The sequence below is a fragment of the Ovis canadensis genome, chromosome 3 (genome assembly GCF_042477335.2).
Source record: "Ovis canadensis isolate MfBH-ARS-UI-01 breed Bighorn chromosome 3, ARS-UI_OviCan_v2, whole genome shotgun sequence".
Classification (NCBI taxonomy): domain Eukaryota; kingdom Metazoa; phylum Chordata; class Mammalia; order Artiodactyla; family Bovidae; genus Ovis; species Ovis canadensis.
The window spans coordinates 99562131-99583782 of NC_091247.1; the positions used below are offsets into that span (position 1 = coordinate 99562131).

The 21652-nt window shown below is 42.8% G+C and overlaps 1 protein-coding gene across 3 annotated transcripts in view; it reads right to left on the minus strand.

Moving 5' to 3' along the window:
* The window catches only part of IL1RL1 (interleukin 1 receptor like 1), an 80447-nt gene that overhangs the window by 21903 nt on the left and 36892 nt on the right, over positions 1 to 21652 (minus strand). Inside the window, exon 1 of one of the 3 annotated variants that reach the window (XM_069583737.1) lies at positions 6194 to 6605. The exons of 1 other annotated variant lie outside the window; for it this stretch is intronic. The gene's annotated coding sequence lies outside the window, so the exon portion shown is untranslated. Of the gene's footprint in view, positions 1 to 6193; positions 6606 to 21652 lie in introns of those variants that run through there. One more of the 3 variants, XM_069583740.1, reaches the window with a different exon arrangement.

Here is a 21652-nt window from a genome sequence, read left to right on the forward strand (position 1 = left end):
GGCTAGATTCCTAACCACTATATTATTTTGCTATGATATGATGAAGGTTGAAAGAGGAGGTGCTGCCCAAGAAAAGTTCTAGTGGATTTTTGGAGCCAGTTGACAACACCACCGCTTCTCGTCTTTCTCCCCTGTGGCTGGCAATGGTTTTGAGGCAGGCATCTCCTTCTGCACCAATGTCATTCACGTGGTCTCAGAGGGAGAGATGAAAAGTCTTGTCACTGCTGGGAGATTCACCACAAGATGCTGGCATCACTTCAAGGAATTAGATCTGCTTGTCACTATTCTTGACTTAGTTGTTAAGATCATAGGGCTTTGGCACTGAGAATCTGCTCCACAGAATCAGGACCAGGCAGGCTTGGAACAGCGCCCAGGACACTGTAACCTCTAGGTAACATTTTGACAAACAAAATAATACTACCTTAAACATGCTTACATTTGAATAGAAACTTACATTTTGTATCCTAAAATATCTTTAAAATTTTAAATTAAGTTTAGTCATTTATTCATTCAGACTAGGCCATCATCTCCAAGTGAAAGTGGAGAGTGAAAAAGTTGGCTTAAAGCTCAACATTCAGAAAACGAAGATCATGGCATCTGGTCCCATCACTTCATGGGAAATAGATGGGAAAACAGTGGAAACAGTGTCAGACTTTATATTTTGGGGGCTCCAAAATCACTGCAGATGGTGACTGCAGCCATGAAATTAAAAGACGCTTACTCTTTGGAAGGAAAGTTATGACCAACCTAGACAGCATATTCAAAAGCAGAGATGTTACTTTGCCAACAATGGTCCGTCTAGTCAAAGCTATGGTTTTTCCAGTGGTCATGTATGGATGTGAGAGTTGGACTATGAAGAAGGCTGAGCACTGAAAAATTGATGCTTTTGAACTGTGGTGTTGGAGAAGACTCTTGAGAGTCCCTTGGACTGCAAGGAGATCCAACCAGTCCATTCTGAAGGAGATCCAGCCCTGGGTTTTCTTTGGAAGGACTGATGCTAAAGCTGAAACTCCAGTACTTTGGCCACCTCATGGGAAGAGTTGACTCATTGGAAAAGACTCTGATCCTGGGAGGGATTGGGGACAGGAGGAGAAGGGGATGACTAAGGATGACATGGCTGGATGGCATCACTGACTCAATGGACATGAGTCTGAGTGAACTCTGGGAGTTGGTGTGGACAGGGAGGCCTGGCGTGCTGCGATTCATGGGGTTGCAAAGCATCGGACACGACTGAGCGACTGAACTGAACTGAACTGAGGCCATGGGTGTCTTGGTTTCCTAGTTTTCAGTAAGGGTTCAGTTAGAGTTTTAATAGCATACCCATGATATCTTGCAGAAGCATTTAATAAAGTCTAGCTATTGTGATAAATAAAAGCTATCACTATAAAATAATTCAGTTATTCAACAATTAAGTCCTTGCATTGAAAGTACAATATTGCATAGTACTTATCATCAGCAACATTCACATTTTACAGATTAAAATAAAAACCCAAGGATGAGACTGGTTAAATAATTTAACCAAGCTCACACAGTTGCGGCTGGGGTTGAAACCAGACTTGCTGAACCTCAAAGACACATCTTTTTTTCCCCCTAATCTTAACTAAAAAGAGAGATTACAGTGGTAGATCTTTCCTTCTTATGATTGAGACAGAGAGATGAAATAAAATAAATAGCCCTAATTTCCTTTAAGCCCATTTTCTATAGAGAACTAAGCCAGTTTGGCCTCTAACTACTATGATACCATCCAGTGTAAAAGTATAGTAGTTTATAATAACTTAGCAAGACAAAACGTGAAAGGCAAGGGCTTCCAATAAATAACTAAATTCAAGATATTGAGCAGCCATGAATTCTGCCAAGTTAAGCAGAAATAAATCTTCCAATGCCTGTTGACTGCAAGGGCAGATTACCCTTTTTTAAAGAATTCTCAGAATTACTCTTCAGTTTCAGAATTACTCTAAACTAATTTGGCCATAGGGTGCCGGGGGCCAGCGTGAGGAACTCTGCCCATGGCAAAGGTCGTGAGGAAGAAGGCTTGGCATATGCAAAGGCGTGATCAAGCCTCAGGAAACCCCCTGTTCCCGAGCATCTACCCTAAAACCAGAGTCTGTTTTATGCTCTCACCTACACCTCTGACTTTACAGGGGGCTCTCCCCCATAACCGTTTCTCTCGGAGAAGGAGTTAACATGCAGCTCCAAGTCAATAAAAATTCCTGGGCGTGACAAGAGTGTTTCAGCTTACAGACTCCTCTGAAGGTTATCTAGCCCACCTGTATAGGTTCGTCCAGCCACATGTGATTGTTTACAGCCTCCCAGCCTGAGAGGCATGAGATGTTTTAGACTTACTAAAGGCAAATTCTTTTGGGGAGTTAGAAATTATTAGTATAGTGGGTTGGTTAGGAATTATATTGGTGAAGGGTTTTTCATTTGTTGTGTCAATAATTGCTGCTAATTCCCTGCTCTGGGTGGGACAAGGATGTCTCAGGTCAAACCTCTCTGCTGACAGACTAGCTTGTGTGACAGGATTATCCATACTCCTGCCACATGATTGTTTACTACCTCTTAACCATAAACAGCACAGAGAATTTTGGAGTATTTTGAGAGTCTTAATTAGCATAGGGCTTTTTCTTCTTGTTGAGTCAATGATTGCTGGCAGGCCTCCATATCCTTAGGCACCTGGGAATATATTAATCAATATATTTGGACTATAGAAAAGGAAATATAGTAGTTTTTGATGTTAGCAATACTAGACTTTTTGAGTTAATGGATTTTCTCTTCTGTAATAGATCACTGTACTTTGTTATAAATCACTGTGTCCTTGCTATGTAAAAAACATAACTTTATCACTATCTTAAGACTAAATAGATCTTAAGGGGAGCATTGGTGAAAGGATTTTCATTTGTTGGGCTGATGTTTGCTGCTAAATCTCCATATTCCCTGCCCTTATAATGAATATAACTAGAAATAAGTATTAACCTTTAAGCATATAGGAGAAATAAGTATTAACCTTTAAGATTAATCATGTTAACCTTGGGTTAAATAAATTCCTTTCTTTTGTAACTCACTACACCCTCACCCTATAGGAATGTAACTTTATTTGGAGGGTGGTGCCTGGTTTAAGAAAAAACACCCTTGGAAGAAATAAGTTTTTTGGTTATCAGAAAGAAAGGATCATAAAATCCCTAAGACCTTTTTATGAAAAGCACCTGATTTTGATAAAGGTCAGGACTGCTGACCCCCACGTGACTCTGCATTCATCCCTATATGTAACAAAAGGTATATAAGCAAACCCAAAAATAAAGAAATCGGATCAGTTTCCAGAAAGACTGATTCCCCCATGTCGTTTCTTTCTTGCTCCCTGTTTTTCTGGCTGAATTCCCATCTGGAGCATGGATGCTATTCCACATAGACCAAGTTATTCAGCCTCTTTTTCTCCACTAATCTTCCTACTACACTATCCGTTTCTAATCTCTCTATATATCTGTGATTAAATATGTATTTTTCCAAGGACGCCACCTCCGTCCCCCCACCTTCAAATCACCCTGGATCCACCGGGGCTGGACCCTGGCAATAGGGGGCTTCCCAGCTGATGCTTTTGGTAAAGAACCTGCCTGCCAATGCAGGAGTCTCGGGTTCTATCCCTAGGTCCAGGAAGATCCCCTAGAGGAGGGTTTGGCAACCATGCCAGTATTCTTGCCTAGAGAATCCCATGGACCAAGGAGTCTGGCGGGCTATGGTCCATAGTATCACAAAGAGTCAGACATGACTGAAGCAACTTAGCACAAAATTTGGCCATATAATTTTTTCTCCTAATTACTAAGATGGAGCCTGGACATGGGACAGGGTTTGGAGTGAAAGTCCCTCAGTACGGAACGTATACAACCAGACATACCTCTTAGACACACAGCTGGAGATGTCAAGGCATCAGTGAGCTATTTGCTGCTGAAGTTCCGGAGATACATGTAGGTTAGAGGCCTATATCCATATATATATAAATTCAGGATGCATGAATGTATAGATGAAATTAAACCCACCAGACTGGAGGAGATCTTCCAGAGTGCAAGCAGATAGACCTTGAAGCTACACAAGAGAAAGCTGCTCGCCTTCCCTGGAAGACTTCCCTGGAGAGAGGTATTCATCCTTCCTTCACAGATCAGTTTGAACCTCTGTGTGTAAATCACTGCAGAAGCATTGAGAATTTTGCTCTTGTTGTTAGTCGCTGAGTTGTGTCTATCTCTTTGAGACCCCAGGGACTGTAGCCCGCTAAGCTCCTCTGTCCGTGAGTTTCTCCAGGCAAGAATACTGGAGTGGTTTGCCATTTCCTTCTCCCGGGGATCTTCCTGACCCTGGAACTGAACCCGGTTTCTTGCATTGGCAGTTGGATTCTTTACCAATGAGCCACTTGGGAAGCCCCATCTTTCTCCATACTCGCAAAAAACTGGACAGTGTGGAAGGGCAAGCAGAGAAATATAGACCCTCGTAATCATAGGACAAATATTTTGAAGGATGTAGATGAAGAGTTCTCCTACTGGAAAAGCAGGAATCTGAAAACCAAAGACATCCCCAATCTTTTTGAGCTACTGGTCCACCCTTCCAAATAGAGAAGGGTCAAGCTCCTCACCTACACATCCTGTTCAAGAGCAGAGAGAACTCTCCTTCCTGTTGGGGATTCTGTGACTCAAATCAGCAGCCACAGCGGGCCACCAGTAGAGCACAGAGGTGAAGATTCCCAAAGTAGGAAAAGTAAAAAAATAATGATGACGATGAGGGCGGACACTATTAAGCATTTGATGTTAGCTAGGTGGTCGTTTAGTCACCAAGTCATGTCTAACTCTTGTGACCCCATGGACTGTAGACTGCCAGGCTCCTCTGTCCATGGAATTTCCTGGGCAAGAATACTAGAGTGGGTTGTCATTTCCTTCTCCAGGGGATCTTCCTGACCCAGGGGTCAAACCCGGCTCTCCTGCATTGCAGGCAGATTCTTTACTGCCTGAGCCACCTGTGACTTTGCACCCATTTCATCTGTAGACACCACCCTCTGAGCCTGATGTTAGTACTAATATGCTGGCTTTATAAGTGAACAGTACAAGAATCAAAGTGGTTAGATGAATAGTCTAGAGTCACCAGTAAGAGTGAGAGCAGGGATTAAATGTGGTTCTGTGGGTGTCGGAGCTTTCTCTCACATACTGTATACAGACTAGCAGGAATGTCATGACAAGGGCCACATTGAGACTTTGGGGGCCGTGGCACATGAAAATGTCATTGAATATGGCGCGTGAATATGCATACCTCCCTCTTCTCCACACCTGATACACAGTGGGTACAGCTTTAGGGACCAGCTCTGCCACATTTGACCCTGCAAGCTTTGTTGAGAGCCTTCACAGAGGAGAGGAACGGAGCCATCAACCAGAGGTCCCCATGCCAGACGTGGGTTTGAGTCAGTTATTCCTCGCTGCCCACCACTCCCCTCAAAAGACGGGCCCCCAGCAGCCCTCCTCCTGAAACACATCACTCTCTTTTCCCATCCTGTTTCCTTCTCCGCTTCCACACACCACATTCCTCTCCCCCCACCCCCCACCCCTACCGAGGAGCTCCTTTCTTGCCAAGATTTTTTCCCTTCTCCACCGTCTGAGCAGATTCCATTTCTGAATTTCAGTGGATTCCAGCAAGAACAATTCTGGAATATGAGCACTCTGCATGTACCGTACACCACAAGACCCCCTCCCAAACCCACCCTCCTCCATTTCTTTTCCAATACAGCAAGCCAGTGGGCTTCCCATTTGGTGCCAGCAGTAAAGAACCCGCCCGCCAATGCAGGCAACATAAGAGATGCCGGTTCGATCCCTGGGTCAGGAAGATCCCCTGGAGGAGGGCATAGCAACCCAATCCTGTATTCTTTTCTGGAGAATCCCATGGACAGAGGAGCCTGGCAGGCTACAGTCCATAACACATCACAAAGCATCAGAGATGACTGAAGCGACTTAGCACGAGCATGAGGCCAAAGTTCCAAGTAACACAAACAAGACTTTAAGGGACTTCATCACTCTGTACCTTGGTTTTCCCACTGGTAAGACTACCTTTTTCATAAACAGAAAATCAAGGGCAATGGTTATTTTCAACCTAAATGTTTGTGTTCAAATTCAATTCCCTTTGAGATCAAAGCATTTTGAAAAACACTCCAAGGAAAGACACTTACCATCCGGCTAGTGAGCTCTTTCTTCCCCAGCTTCCTACCAGCAGAGTTTGCTAACTCGAAAGACCAGTTCTCTGACAGCTCTGTGCCACATATGATAGCCACACTTCTTTTGATGCCTTCCATTGTCCTTATCAGTTAAGAGACAGGAACCAAGTTGCTGATGAGCGGCTCTGTTAACAAATACTGACTTCAGTTTGCACCATGTTCTCTATTTGAAAGATCTCTGATGAACCTGCACTTTCCACTGCAACGGTAGCTCTGCAGATGGTCACATTTCCTCTTAGCTCTGTTTTACCTTCCTTGTGGGTAACTTTTTCAGCAAAACCTCCTGACTTAATCTAGGTGGCAGCTCACTCGGTGCCTTTACAGTGAGTTGGCAGCTGAAACTATGGCTCTAAGAACAACAGTGTACATTTCTGCAGGAGGTTTTACTGTTGATGCCGCAATGCCTATGTTTTGAAAACTCGGATATGATTGGGTGCCTCAGCATGAACCAGGCCCTGTGCGCAGGGATCTCTGCACACGCTGACCCCTGCACTCCTCAGAGGCTTAGTGGACGCTCGGAGCGGCTGATCAATTACCTTACTCAGGGCAACAGCCAAAATCAAAAGCCTCTGTAACTGGACTCTTCCCATGAGAATTCCAAATAAACTGACTTTAATCATCCATGTGATTTTATCATTGTTGTTATATTTTTGGCTGTGCTGGGTCTTTATTGCTAATAGGCATTTCCCTAGTTGTGGTGAGCAGGGACTGCTCTCTAGCTCATGCTCAGGCTTCTCATCGCGGTGCCTTTGCTAGTTGCAGAGCGTGGGCTCCAGGACACATGGGCTTCAGTAGTTTCAGCTCCCACGCTCTGGAGCACAGGCTGGATATTTGAGGCACAGGAGCTTAGTTGCTCCAGAGAACGTAGCATCATCCTGGGCCAGGGGGTCATACTAGTATCCCCCTCATTGCAAGGTGGCCTCCTAACCACTAGATACCAGGGAAGCCCATTGTGATTCTTTTTCTTACAGCCCATGGAATTCTCCAGGCCACAATATTGGAGTAGGGTAGCCTTTCCCCTCTCCATTCAAACTGTTGGTGACTTGCAAATAATCAGGATATACCATCTTCCAAGGACTCTAATATAGTAGAAAGAGCAGGAGCTTTAGGTCCAGAGGATCTTTCTCTCACTGACTGTGTCACTTTGGGCAAATTTCCCATCCTCTCTAAGTCTCAGTGGAAGTGGGTATTGTGATCAATTGTTGTTTAGTCAGTAGGTTGTGTCTGGCTCTTTCTGACCCCGTGGACTGCAGCCCCTCAGGCTTTCTTGGCCTTCACTGTCTCCCAAAGTGTGCTCAAACTCATGTCTATTCAGTCGGTGATGCTATCTAACCGTCTCATCCTCTGCAGCCCCCTCCTCTTCCTGCCCTCAATCTTTCCCACTAGTCTTTTCCAATGAGTTGGCTCTCCACATCAGGTGACCAAAGTATTGGAGCTTCAGCTTCAGCATCAGTCCTTGCAATGAATATTCAGGGCTAATTTCCTTTAGGATTGACTAGTGTCGATAGTAAATGAATAATCGAATATCAGCCATAGTAACGAACACCGGTGGCTTTCTGCCCTCCCGTATAATTAACCCACCAGAATTTTGCTTAAAAAACTTCCATTTTTTTCAAGTTTCCTTCAAGACCCCAGTCTCACCAAAGGAATCAAATCTTCTTCCCTACGATCACCATACATAAAAGATGAAAATCCGCTGCAGAATCCAGCTATTCACGGCACAGTCTTTATATGGAGCACACTTTTAAAAGAATTGTTGTTGAAGTATGGTTGCTTTATACTCTTGCATTAGTTTCTACTGTATAACAAAGTGAATCAGTCACACCTCTACATACATCCATTCTTGTCTGGATTTCCTTCCCATATAGGTTACCACCGAGCACTGAATAGAGTTCCCTGTGCTCTACGGTAAATTTTCATGAGTTACCTATTTTATACATGGTATCAGTAGTGCATTGATGTCAATCCCAGCCTCCCCGTTCATCCCCCCAGGGGTCCGTGCATTTGTTCTCTATGACTGCGTCATACAGAATGAAGTAAGTCAGAAAGACAGAAATAAATACCGCATACTAATCTATGTGTGTGTGTGTGTGTGTGTGTGTGTGTGTATGTGTATATATATATATGGAGTTTAGAAGAATGGCAGAGACATCTACTTTCACACAGAGTCATTTATCACTTCTTCACAGATAGAGATTTAGAGAAAATGCAGTTAAGCCAGAAACCAAGCAGTATTTATTGATACGCCCAGCATTGGGTGGGGCATTGTGAGAGATCTGAGGTCAGGATGAAACTCATTCCTGGTCTCGAGGAACTTAATCTTTACCCCCGAAAGGAGGATGAGGGGAAGGTGCATGCATGCATGCCAAGTCGCTTCAGTCGTGTCTGACTCTTTGCATCCCCATGGACTGTAGCCCACCAGGCTCCTCTGTCCACGGGATTCCCCAGGCAAGAACACTGGAGTGCGTTGCCATGCCCTCCTCCAGGGGATCTTCCTGACCCAGGGATCGAACACTCTCTTATGTTTCCTGCATTGGCAGGCAGGTTCTTTACCTCTAGCACCATCTGAGGGGAAGGCAGCATTTTACAAACCTGAAAAAATTTGAGTTTAACTTAGAAATTTGCAACAGTCTGGATGTTTTTAAAAATTAGAGCAGGTTATAGACAGAGGAGCCTGGTGGGCTACAGTCCATGGGGTCACAGAGAGTCAGACGGGACTGAGTCACTAAGCACAGGGCAGTACATTGAGAAACTCTTGAGTGAAGTTTAAAAAAAAACTTTCTGGCACAGTGAAGTTATGGTTTACCCTAAATCTAGATCTCTTGACATTCCTTATCATCGTATGAATGTTAAGATAGCAGAACAGGGCCTAGAAACAGTGGCCAACTCTGCTGTGGGATGTCTTTCAAAGAACTTCTCAGCACTGATGCTGACATACTTGACTGCTATCAGGGTGATTAACGGCATCTTCAGTGTTTCCATTACCAGCTCAGGACATTTTGTAAAGTTCAGGGAGGCCACCATCTATCAGGGTCCATCAGGTTTTGCAAGAAAAAAGGAAACGTTTGATGGAAGATAGAGGGGCCTCAACAGCTGTGAGTAGCTTCAGGAGGATTCTTTTCTCTATCTGCAAGGTCTCTGCAGAATGTAGAATCCAGAGATACTTGCTGATGTATCCAACTAGCAGGGAGAGACTGGGTGAGTCTGGGAGGGGCCAGAGACTGCTCCCTTGAGGGTCTCACCCCCGCCCCCGGACCTGAAGACCTGACTTGGCATCTCAGGCCATAGCTTCTAAAAATGACTGCCTCCCCTGGAGGTGAGTTTCCTAAACAAAAGTGCCCCAGAACTGATGGAAGGCTACGCTTCTCTAAGGGGGCACAAGGCATCTGTGATTACTCACCATTCAATGACATGAAAGGAAATTGGCCAAGCTTTTTCATTTGAAATGAGGACAGACTGGTGCGGCTGGAAGAGCCAAAACCTGTTTGTTGTCTGTGTGTGTGTGTGTGTGTGTGTGTGCACACACATGTGCAAGAGCTTGTTTATGTCTGCATGTGGATTTTGTCCACGTCTTTACCCAAACCAAAAGGAGCTTTTAAATGTCAAAAATCAGAGCTTTTGACATTGACATTGACATTACAATCCCTGGTCTGGGAAGATCCCACGTGCCACAGAGCTAAGAAGCCTGTGCGCCACAACTACTGAGCCAAACTACTGAGCCCACGTGCTGCAAGTACTGACGTCCACATGACTGAATGGCTCAGCACGCATGCACATACACCAACTGGAAGAAAAATTGGATCTGAAAAATTACATTTTTTTACATTCTCTCTCTCCCTCTCCTCTCTGTCTCTCCCCTCCTCCCCCAACACACAGACAGACACACATATACTCATATTCTTCTTCTCCAAAAACCAAACAACAACAAAAGAAAATATTTACCCAATGGCTTTTATGAAAGATATTTATCTCCCTCACATTTTAACAAAGTTCAGTGTTCATGTGTTCCCTGCCAGACTTGAGACATTAAAACTAAAGGATGAGCAGCTGAGTAGCTATAAATTGTTAGGTCCCAGTAAAAAAGGCCCTTTACTCAGTGTGCCAGCCAGGCTCCAGGAGGGCCCCCAATGACCCCTTCCTCCTGTTGTGTACAGCCTTGCAGAGTCCTCTCTCACACTGTCAGTGTGACCAATAAAACATGGGGTAAGCCGTCACATGCCACCTCCAAGATTATGAACAGCATGTGGCTACCATCTTGGTCCTCTCTCTGGAGTCACCGTGTCTCAGAGAAGCCTCATGAGTGTTTCACATAGAGAAGAACCAGAGCTTCATGCCAATGGCCCACATGAGTGAGCCTGGAGGGAGGTCTTCCAGTTGTAGTAAACCTTCTGGCCAACAGGTTGACCACTACTTTATGGAAGACTGTGAAGTAGAACCACCCAGCTAAGTCACTCTCGGATCCCTAACCCGTGAAAGGTACGTGAGACAAGAAATATGTATTGTTTAGGCTACCCAACTTTAGAGTCATTTCTTATACAGAAACAGGTAACTTACAGTGGACAATAACGTGTCAATCATTATTTTCCTTGTGAATCTATCAACAAGGAGGTAGAAGTCAGGGGTTCTTGCTAGTATGCAATGACTTTCATTTAAAAATTCAGTTTCTCCTGAGTGAATTCAGACAGAGAAGGTGAAATATTCCATGGCATCCCTAAAATGTGGCGTCTGAAAAGAAATGATACAAATGAACTTATTTAGGAAACAGAAAAAGACTCACAGACTCAGAGAACATCGTTACAGTTGCTAGTAGGGGAGGGGAGGGGAAGGGATTGTTAGTTTGGGATGGACCTGCTCACCTGCTCTATCTAAGATGGATAATCAGCAAGGACCGACTGTACTCTGCTCAGTATTATGTGGCTGCCTGGAGGGGAGGGGAGTTAGGAGGAAAATGGATACATGTTTACATATGGCTGAGTTCCTTTGCTGTCCACCTGAAACTATCACAACGTTTTTAATCGGTTATACCCCCAATACAATATTAAAAGTTTAAAACGAAAAATTCAATTCTAGTCCTATTAAAGAGGCCTTCTGTGATCTGTGTTGTCGGGAAGTTGCTCTGTTGTGTCTCTTCGGAGTTCCTTTATCAGAGGCAGCTTCCCACCTTAGAGATGGTTCCAGTCTTCTTAAAAGCACTCCTTCCCCTCATCTAATCAGATAAAGTTTCTTCTGTTCTACGTGCTCATTCTGTATAGTCACCAGATCATTGACCAGTATCAGAAGTAAACACGTCCGTTTTATCACAGACATCCTGCCCCTGACATACTGGTCAGCAGTGGCATCTCAGAGGACTCGTGGGGATGGGTCTCTGTGGACAGAGAGCTGACCTGCATGTGGGTACCAGGAGCACAGCAGACAGACAGCAGAGCAGGGCAGAGGGGCAGCCCGGGTCCGGGGGGCAGAGGGCAGGAACTGGGTCTGGGCCTCTGACGGGGGCTGCATGACTCTGAGCAGCAATCTTTGCCCTGATCTGAAATGTTCTCATGCTGATGTGGTGTCTTCCTGCAGCAGCCTCTGCTCCTCAGAGTCTCACACAAATGCTTATCTCACACAGTGAGAGAGAGAAAATCTCATGTGTAAGGTTGTCGTTGTTTAATTGCTCAGTCATGTCCGACTCTCTGCAACCTCACGGGCTGTAGCCCACCCAGCTCCTCTTCCAGGTAAGAGTCCTGGAGTGGGTTGCCATGTCCTTCTCCAGAGGATCTTCCCAACCCAGGAACTGAACCTGCGTCTCCTGCATTGGGAGGCAGATTCTTTACCGCTGAGCCGCCTGGGAAGCCTGACGTGCAGGTCTTAATACCGCCCTCTGTGCGTGCCTTTCTTCTCTGCGGTCTCAGTCACAACCCCTGCCTTGTAACTCCATAAGAACATGAGCGGAAAAGCCCAACTGCAGGTCCTGTTCTCATCCACTCCTCCTGTTTAAATAAATGTCAACATTTTCTTCATGGCCCTACATCTTCCCAAACCTAAACATCTAGAAGCTTCCATCTGGGGTTGGTGAAAATTTAAACGTGGTCATCATTTGCTGATATTCTCCAAACCTGTAAACATTCATTCTCAGATTATCTTCTGAGATCAAGTCCAAATATTTTGAAGAAATATTCCAAGAAAATTTAGACTCAGGGAGGAAAGAGGATTGTGGAGGAGGGGGAAAAAAAAAAGCCAATTTCACAGAAACCACAGACATACATTTGCAGGAAGTCACTTTAACCATCCACTTTAAAGTGTTTCTCTTCAATGTCCTGTCCAGTTCTCCTGAAACCAACTTCTGTAATTGAGGACATATTTTTTAAAAGAATTTGTAAATATACTTGGGTAATGCATAGCAATAGTTCTGTAATAGGCGCTGCATTTTTGTCTGAAGCACAAACAACGGAGCATTGAGGCACCAGACTAATTTTAAAATCATGTATTTCAGACTATAATGAGCAATCCTCAGTGAAGAAATTTTGAATACTTCTGAGTATTACCCCTATAATCATTTTAATCATGCTCACATATTTCCTGCCAGCCCTATATCTAAGAATGTGTATGTGAATATAATTATGTGAGATATATATGTGCTGTGTGCTAAGCCACTTCAGTCATGTCCAACTCTTTGTGACCCTACAGACTGAAGCCCACCAGGCTCCTCTAGGTTTTAAATAAATGGTGTTAAGACCATTTTAGATTTGCTTAAGCATTATAAATATTTTAATATCAACATTGTAAAATATATTACAAGCAATAGAAAAATCCAGTTTAATTGATTAAAAAAACTATATTCCAGGATGCATTAGAGATTAAAACAGTTAAAAAAAGTTTAAAGCTATAAACATAGAATAAAATATTTAATGGATTATGAGGTTGGAGTAATATTGGTTTTCTGAGCATAGCAGCAAATACAGAAACCATAACAACATAGACCAAATCAATTCCATTACCTCTGAACATATTATAAACAGACAGTAAGCAAAAGCCTGGGAAAATATTTGAAAATTTATGTATAGCTTATCTATGTAGCATATGTACATATATACACACTCAAATATAATACATTCTATATATGTTATAAATCACTAACAGGAAAGATAATTTAATTTTTTACATGTTCAAAAAAGGAGGTATAGAAGTTTCAGGAAGCTTCACTAGAAGTTTTCAATAAATAAAATTCATCAGAAGTAATTAAGAAATTTAACTCAAATACCATTTCCACTTATCAAATTTGTAAAAGCTTCACAACATTGTGATATACAATACCGACAAAAAGAATGTGGAGATGGTGGATGTATAAACTAATACAAACTTGTTAGAGGATAATTTGGAAACATATCAAAATACTCTTTAACTTGGTCGCTTGTGTTCTGTTAATATATTTTTTAAAAGTCATGGAAGTTTAAAAATATTTAGCTTCTCATTGGCAATGTTGTAGACAATAGCAAGAAAAAAAAAACCTGAATATACAAATCAGAAAGAGAAAAACAATTATTGTGCATTAACACATATATATGGAATCTCAAAAAATGGTACAGATGAACCTGTTTGCAGGGAAGGAACAGAGATGCAGACGCAGAGAATGAACTTCTGAACACAATGAGGGGAGGGAGAGGGCGGGACGACTTGAGAGAGGAGGGTTGGCTTATACGCACGATCATGTGTAAAATAGATAGCTAGTGGGAAGCTGCTGTATAGCACGGGGGCTCAGCCTGGTGCTCAGTGACAACCTAGAGGGGTGGGATGGGGGTGTGGAAGGGAGGCTCAAGAGGGAAGGGATATATGTATATTTACGCTGATTTGCGTTGTTGTATGGCAGAATCCAACACAACATTGTAAAGCAATTATCCTCCAATTAAAAAAAAAAAGCCAAAAATAATAGTCAAGCATATAGCCTTAGGTCAAGGATATAAAAAAAAGTAAAAGGTGATTCAGGAAAAAATACTCTAAAGCAAAAGCTAACCTTCTATCTCTATTTACATATTTCCGGATTTCACATACACATACACACGCATGCAGACACACACACATTTTTAAGACATTCTCAACAAGGAGGGTGTTGGCAAGGTTCTGCATTTTGACCTTGAGATATGTAAGGTGCCAAGAAGAACATGTCTTCAAATAAATTACAGAGATGACTCAACCCTTCTAGTAATCCGAGGCAAAATTACAACTAACCTAATTTAGACAAAGAATCTCCTTATTTTGAGGACATGATAAAAATTGTGACATCATGTATGAGTCAGTAATGACATACGTGGTCTAGCATTTCTCATGACAAATTCTCCCTCCAGTAACTTCTATAATCAAGCATAACCATTTTTACCTTCTGTTCTCCAGTTTCGTCATGTACTTTAACTTTATTGCCAGTGGTTATGACGCTTCCATTCCTGGTTGTCCAAGACCACTTTAGCCGAGACCAGGGATGGGCGGAAATCCTAGTTACTCAATCAGTGCTAAGGTGACCCTTGAGACAATGTGTAAATAGGACAGTTATTTCTCATACAGCTTCTAGCCATTTACTAGAGAAGCTTTTATTATGTGTGTTCTGTATTCCAAGTCATATGTTAGATATTAGAGAATAAGATGGAAATCAACTCTGAATATTCACGGGAAGGACTAATGCTGAAGCTGAAACTCCAGTACTTTGGCTGCTTGATGCAAAGAGCCAACTCACTGGAAAAGACCCTGTTTCTGGGAAAGATTGAGGCCAGGAGGAGAAGGTGGTGACAGAGGATGAGATGGTTGGATGGCATCACTGACTCAATGGACATGAGTTTGAGCAAACTCCAGGAGACAGTGCAGGACAGGGAAGCCTGGAATGCTGCAGTTCATGGGGCTGCAACAATTGAGAGACTGAACAATGACAACAGCAACTAACCTAATTCAGACAAAGAATCTCCTTATTTTGAAGCCTCGATAAAAAGAAATTCTGACCTAATGTATGAGTCAGTAGTAGCCCAGACAGTAAAGAATCTACCTGCAATGTGGGAGACTTGGGTTCAATCCCTGGGTTGGGAAGATCCCCTGGAGAAGGGAATGGCAACCCATTCTGGTATGTTTGCCTGGAGAACCACATGGACAGAGGAGCCTGGAGGGCTACAGTCCACGGGGTCACAAAGAGGAAGAAAAACATAACCTGGTAAGCAAAATATTTTTCTGAGTTCTGTGAGCAGCTCTAGCAAATTAATTGATCCCAAGGAGGAAGTGATTAGGACCTCTCTTCTCTAGTCAGTTGGTCAGAAGCACAGGTGGTGATAACCTGTCATTAGAAGTGGGTGTGTATGTGTGTGGAGGGGTGGTGTCTCGGAACTGAGACCTCAAACTGTGGAATTTGATGTCATCTCCAGGTTATGTGCTTGTGTGCACGCACGGGTGCCTCAGTGATGTCTGACTCTTTGCAGCCCCATGGACTGCAGCCCACCAGGCTCCTCTGTCCCTGGGATTATCCTGGCAAGAATACTGGAGTGGATTGCCATGCCCTCCTCCCAGGGGATCTTCCCGACCCAAGGATCAAACCCATATCTCCTGCATTGTCAGGTGGATTCTTTATCACTGAGCCACCTGGGAAGCTTATTTATTTGGCTGCTGCTGCTGCTGCGTCGCTTCAGTCATGTCCAACTCTATGTGACCCCATAGACAGCAGCCCACCAGGCTCCCCATCCCTGGGATTCTCCAGGCAAGAACACTGGAGTGGGTTGCCATTTCCTTCTCCAACGCATGAAAGTGAAAAGTGAAAGTGAAGTCGCTCAGTCCTATTGGACCCTTAGCGACCCCATGGACCACAGCCTACCAGGCTCCTCCGTCCATGGGATTTTCCAGGCAAGAGTACTGGAGTGGGGTGCCATTGCCTTCTCTGATTTATTTGGCTAGGTTATACCAAATAGATACATTAAAAATTGCATCTCCTGCATTGCAGGTAGATTCTTTACTGTCTGAGCCACCTGGAAAGCCCCATCTCCAGGTTATACAGTGTCAGAATTGAGTAGGACTCCCAGCCACTAAGACTTGCTTGCTGGCATGGGAAACACTCCACCCCCCACTCCCCTCCAACACACACACACTTATTGGAATTGGGTGCCAAATCCTGACTGGTCCCAGGACACTGTACTATCACACTGGTAAAGATCAGAAAAACTTTTAATGTTCAGCTTCTGAGTCAAAGAGTTCACTTTCCAGGTTGGTTGGAGAAACCGATCAGAGAAGAAGTCCTGGTTTCCTTCCCCAAGTCCCCATTAACCTGGCAACTGGAGCTAAGAGAGTGTCTGAATTGCTCAGCCCCACTCCTCTCACAGCTGAGGCTGAAAGGCCAACTGGGAAAATGAAGCAGGAGGTTTTCAAACACTGTTTCACTCAACCTGCCAAAACCTCAATATGGCACTTTTAGAAACTCGGCTGATCTGCCATCAGATAACCTTCTTAGTAACAGTCAATTAGCACTTGCTCAAAGTTCTCAGTAGGAGTCAACGTCAAGAGAACTGAGCACAGATCTCAAACAAAAGATAATGCGGAGGATATCTACACCCGAGTCCCTCATTTTACAGTGAAGCCTGGTCATGTGAGGGGACGTGTCCAACACCAGCTGACATGCGACAGATTCAAGGACAGACTGAATGGCGCTGCTGAGCCATAGCTCTCCACTCAAAGAAGGTGATGACTGTCAACCTTCCTCTTCTCCCGAGGACCGCTGCTCCAACAGGAACCTTCTTACTGTCTAATCTGGAGGGAGTCATCCAAATTCGGTCACAAGTGCCCCATCTATAAAAAAGGGACGGTACCAAGTTGTTGGGCTCCCAGGTGGCTCAGTGGGACAGAATCAGCCTGCAGTGAGGACGATGCAAGTTTGATCGCTCGCTCGGGAAGATGGGAACAGATGGGTGGACAGAGGGAGAGCTTGTTGCTGTATATATCTATATTTAGCAAAAAATAATGTTATGAAAAGGGTCTTCAGGGACTTCGCTGGTGGTCCAGTGGTTAAGAATCTGCCTTCCAATGAAGGGGATGTGGGTTCAAGCCCTGCTTGGGGAACTAAAATCCCACATGCTGCAGGGCAGCTAAGCCTAATCTCTGAATTTAGAGAGACGCCCTGGTGCTACAAGGAAGACCTAGCTCAGCCAAAATAAAAAAATAAATAATTTTTTTAAGGGCCTTCAAAGAAAAAATTAAAAAGGACATTTAGTAGTAAAAGACAAAGAAAGAAAGGGATACCAAGATTCTAGGCTAACCTCCATGTGACAAGCATCTATACGGCAAGATCAGTGGAAACAGTGTATATTTTCCTCTAGGTGGGCTGCAAGGTGGAATCAGCAGGGAGCCAGGTCCACTCCTGAGGACGCAGACCGCCCCCAGAGGATGACGGAGCAGTGCACTGGAAGGGTCTGAGGATTCTGAATGGCTTCCGGAAGCCCATCCAGCCACCACGCCCAGCGCATCTGGCCACCCATGCACTGCTGCATGAGAGAGGAGTAAATGGATGTCTTGTCTGAGCCAGTCTACGCTTGGCCTCTTTTCCTCCTCTCTGACTGATGCAGAAGACCCCCTGTATACAGAGTGACTAAGCAGTGTTGAGGACGGCCAACAGTATCATGTGTAACCTGCCAGAGAGTGCTTACAAGTTCAAGTCTCACTCTCTCTGCCTAGATGACGAAAACTGCTATAGTAGCTTATAATCAAAGTATGTTTTCCCAATAGTAATGTTCCTTCTCAGCAAATAAACCAGACCTCTGCTGGTTCCAGCATTTACCTCTTCACACACTATTTCAATGGAAGAAGTGTCCTAAACCTACGTATTTTTATACACAGAATATATTGTCTTGAGTAAATTCACATATCTTAAGTGCACAGCACTATGATTTTTGATAAACACCTAAACCTGTATGGTGAATGCCTTGACTGAGCTATAGAACATCTCCACTACCCCTGAGCACTCCTCTGTGCTCACCTGAATGTTATAGCTCACTGAATAACAAATTACCACCAAAACTTAGCAACTTAAAACAACAAGATTCTGTCTTACTTTTTCACGTGATTCCTGAGGGTCGGGAATCCAAAGTGGCTCAGCTGGGTGCCTGTGGCTCAGGGTCTCTCAAAAGGAGGAGGAGGGGAGGGTGGTTTGCCTGTTCATTTTCCTAATGCTGTCCTCTGATGAGCAAAAGTTTTGAATTATTTAAACTGTATTGAGGTGTAATTTAATTCAACAAAATTCACTCATTTAAAGTGTATAATTAAATGATTTTTAATAAAGTTAACAAGTTGTACAGCTATCAACCTAATTCAGATTTAGAACATTTCCATCATCCCAACAAGATTGTTCAGGCCCATCTAGAGTTCACTTGCCCCATTTCCAAGCCTACCCCAGGCAACTACATTTGGGGTAGAGGTGGAAATCCGCCCACTGTGGATCCACCCACTGTGGCTATTTCATATCAATGGAAGCATGCAACATATGTGTGTCTGCCTTCTTTCACTTGGCATGTTTCTGAGGTTCTTCCTGTATTTCTATGTATCTATACTTCACTTATTTTTATTGCCAAATAGTATTCCATTGCGTGGATAGACCAACTTTTTGTTTATCCACTCACAAGTTAGTGGGCATTTGAGCTATTTCTGCTCTGGACTATTATAAATAATGCTGATATAAAATTCATGTGCAGAAGTTTAAAATTTTGGTAAAATCTGATACATTCTTTTTAAGTTAGTACTTTCTGGGTCAACTCAGCAAATCTTTGCCCAACCCAAGGCTTTGAAGTGAATTTTTCCTATGTTTTCTTATAGAAGTATTGTATTTTTACTTTTTGCGTAGAATCCACCTTAAACTAAAATGTAAAACCAGACTCTAGGTTGACTGGTTTTTTTTTTCTATATATAAATACTCAGCTCTTTTATTCTCATCTCTTTAAGGAGTCTTTTTCTCAATACAGTACTCTGGTGCTAAGTCAAAACCGTATCAGTGTGAGTCTGTTTCTGGATTCTCTATCTTACCATTCATTTATTTGTCTTTATTCTGACAACATAGTCTTGATTACCGTAGCTAAGTAAGTATAAAATCAGGTAGTATAACTCTTCTAACTTTTTCTTCTCTGAAACTATTCTGACTCTTCTAGGTTCTTCACATGTTCACATAAATTATAAAATCAGCTTGATAATTTCTGCAAAATTAGTCTTAGGAATTTTGACTGAAATTACACTGAATTAGTAGATCAATTTGAAGGGAATTTAAATTTTAGAATTATTTAAATTTCCAATCCATTAACATACTGCATAACTTCATCTGTTTATACCTACTATAATTTTTCTCAGCAACATTTTGTAGTTAGAAATGTAGAGGTTTTATGCATATTGTAAATAATACTCTTAAATTTTATTTTCTAGTTGTTCACTAGCAGTGTATCAGTTCAGTCTCTCAGTCGTGTCCGACTCTTTGTGACCCCATGAATCGCAGCATGCCAGGCGTCCCTGTCCATCACCAACTCCCAGGGCTCACTCAAACTCACATCCATCAAGCTGGTGATGCCATCCAGCCATCTCATCCTCTGTTGTCCCCTTCTCCTCCTGGCCCCAATCCCTCCCAGCATCAGAGTCTTTTCCAATGAGTCAGTGCAAACTAATTGGAAGTGGTCAAACAGGAGATGGCAAGAGTGAATGTCGACATTCTAGGAATCAGCGAACTAAAATGGACTGGAATGGGTGAATTTAACTCAGATGACCATTATATCTACTACTGCGGGCAGGAATCCCTTAGAAGAAATGGAGTAGCCATCATGGTCAACAAAAGAGTCTGAAATGCAGTACTTGGATGCAATCCCAAAAATGACAAAATGATCTCTGTTCGTTTCCAAGGCAAACCATTCAATATCAGAGTAATCCATGTCTATGCCCCAACCAGTAACACTGAAGAGGCTGAAGTTGAACGGTTCTATGAAGACCTACAAGACCTTTTAGAACTAACACCCCAAAAAGATGTCCTTTTCATTGTAGGGGACTGGAATGCAAAAGTAGGAAGCCAAAAAACACCTGGGGTAACAGGCAAATTTGGCCTTGGAATACGGAATGAAGCAGGGCAAAGGCTAATAGAGTTTTGCCAAGAGAACGCACTGGTCATAGCAAACACCCTTTTCCAAAAACCAGTGTATAGAAAAACAACGATTTCTATATATTGATCTTTTATCTTATGATTTTGCAAATTCACTTATCAGCCCTAGAAACTTTTATGTTTTAGACTCCTTTGAATGTGCTTTTTGCATACACACTCAATTTCTTTGGAAAATAGAGGCAATGCTAATTTTTCTTTCCAATATTTATTATCTATTGTCTTCATACACTCGCTAGGGCTCTTAGGTTAATCTTGCATAGAAATAGAAAGGGCAGACATCTTGATTTTCTTGACCTTAAAAATATATATATTCAGCTTTTTACTTTTAAGTATAAAGTTTAAATTTAATTACTTCTTTTCCTATCTTCTTAATGTAGATGTTTAGACCACTGATTTCAATCCTTTTTTCCTCTCTGATATAATCCACCAGTGCTATAAACCAGAGCTATGTATTTCCCTGTAAGCACTGCTTCTATTTTGTCTTACAAATATATGCATATAAATGTGCATACACACCCACTGCATTTCCAATAAATAAATAAAATAATAAATAAAATGTTTTTATTTTATAAATACATTTATAATCACCTGTAAACATATTATAATCACCTTTCTCCTACATTGGTGTCCTTAGCCATTCACCCATTCTTTCCAAATATGTATTAAGCATCCATTACATGCCAGGTACTGTTCTAGACACTGATACAGCAATGAATCCAGGTAAGTCAAGTTCCTCTTGTGGCTGAGTTTGCGAGATGCCAGATTCACACAATTGCAAAAGACAAACGGAGGTAAGAATGGTAGTGTCCCGCATTCTCCCATCTTCTCCACTCTAACATCGATAATTGAAGGATAGTGGAATAGAGTCTGAGCCACAGTAACTGGAATGACTGGTGTAGGTTTGTCTACAGAACAGGTGAGCAGGTCCCACCTGCAGGGAAGTTCATGCTCTGGGTCACCAGGAAGCCCAGCGGTATATATGCTTAAAATTCCCAGGGTGATTATGGTTCAAACCAGAGACTGGAATCTCACTCAGGCTTGTCAGGCTGCCTAAGCCTCAGTTTCCTGAGTTTTAGAGCTGGAATAATACCTCCTTTCCAGGGACTTGTGAGAGTTAAATGATAGAAGACCTTCAACTCATATTAGTTTCTGTATTAATACTTTCCTCTGATAATACTTTTTAAACATTTTATTTATTTATAACATTCCCAATGTTGTTGCCTAATTTCTCCTGTAACTTTTTCTTTGATGCATTGACTATATAAAAGTGTGTTACTCAATATCCAAATAAT